This window comes from Elephantulus edwardii, unplaced genomic scaffold (genome assembly GCF_000299155.1).
Source record: "Elephantulus edwardii isolate Elephantulus edwardi_28Jun2011 unplaced genomic scaffold, EleEdw1.0 scaffold00064, whole genome shotgun sequence".
Classification (NCBI taxonomy): domain Eukaryota; kingdom Metazoa; phylum Chordata; class Mammalia; order Macroscelidea; family Macroscelididae; genus Elephantulus; species Elephantulus edwardii.
The window spans coordinates 8,990,119-8,991,845 of NW_006399814.1; positions in this window are offsets into that span (position 1 = coordinate 8,990,119).

Here is a 1,727-nt window from a genome sequence, read left to right on the forward strand (position 1 = left end):
CTGCCGGGGAAGGAGGGGCAATCTCCTCCTGTACCAGTCAGAGCTGATTTGACGGTACACGCACACAAAAATAATAAAATAAAATAAAATAAAATTTTTTAAAAAAAGAAATGCCAAGCAAGAACAGCCTTTTTGATTTTCTGACTCCAGCTGTTTGCATGTTTTATTATAATACTCTACTTTGTTTTCCTTTGCTGTCCTTTGAAATCTTCTGTTTAGCTCCTTAATTTCTTGATTTCTTCCCTTTGCTTTGGCTTCTTGGCATTCCAGTGCAATATTCAGAGTCTCTTCTGACTTCCATCTTGGTCTTTTCTTCCTCTCTGTCTTTGTAATGGCCTTTTGCATTCTTCATGGATGATATTCTTGATACCCTTCCACAGCTCATTTGGTCTTCACTCATTGGTGTTCAAGGCCTCAATCCTGTCCCTGAGATGGTTTTTAAATCCAAGTTGGATAGACTCAAGGTAAAATTTTGGTTACTATGGATTTGATTTCATTTTCTTTAGCTACTGCCTGAACCTGCATATGAGTAGTTGGTGGTCTGTTCCACAGTCAGCACCTGACCTAGTTTTCACAGCTGATATTGAGCTTTTCCAATGATTCTTCCAACAAATGTAATCCATTTGATTTCTATTCATACAATTTATGGTCTTCAATGTGGATTAAAGCTCACCATCAAGAAGACAAAGATCCTCACCACTGGGCCAATTGGCAGCACCACGATGGACGGAGAAGAGATTGAGGTTTTTAATAATTTCAGCTTCCTCGGCCCCACAATCAACACTCTGCACCAGCAGTCAGGAAATCAAAAGATGAATTGCACTGGGAAAATGTGCAGTCAAGGACCTCTCCAGAGGGCTGAGAATAAACGACACCCGTCTAGAGACCAAGATGGGTCTGATCTTTGCAAGTACTTACTACGCATCAGAGAGCTGGACACTGACTAAGGATGACAGAAGAAGAATTGATGCCTTTGAGTTGTGGTGTTAAAGAAGAGTATCAGTCATACCATGAACCACCAAGGGAACAAACATTTCTGCGTTGTACAGGGTGAAACCATGTTTCTCCTTGGAGGCTAGTGTTTTGAAGCTCCGTATCACTTACTTTTGGCACATGACCAGGAGGGACTGGTCCTTGAAGAAGGACATCTTGCTCAGAAAGGTGAAGGGACAGCGCAGGAGAGGAAAACCCTGGATGAGATGGATTGACACAGTAACTGGGGTAATAGGAGTAGGTTTGTTGGAGTCAGACTGCCTCAGGATAGGGCAGAATTCAGAGCTGTTGTACATAGAGTCACTATGAGTTGCAAGTGGGTCAACAGCACCAAACAACATGTTGTGTTGTTTTCAAGTGCCATCTAGTCGAGTGACTGTGAACAACAGATCTGAACCCTGTCCTGTCCTGTGCCATGTTCACACTTCCTGGCATGTTAGAGCCCACTGCAGCAACAACAGTGTCAATCTATGCGGTCAAGGGTCTTCCTTTCCTTTGCCAATCCTCCACCATGCTAAGCATCATGTCCCTTTCCAAAGAATAGTTCTTCATAGAACCATGCCTGAAGTACACGAGGGTGTAATTTTTGCCTCCAAAGAGCACTCTGACTGCACCATTTCCAAGATATATCTGCTTGGTTTTTTGGTAGTCCATGGGATGTTCAGTGCTCTTCTTCAACACCACAGGTCAAAACCATCAATTCTTCTGTCACCCTTATTCATTGTCCAGCTCTC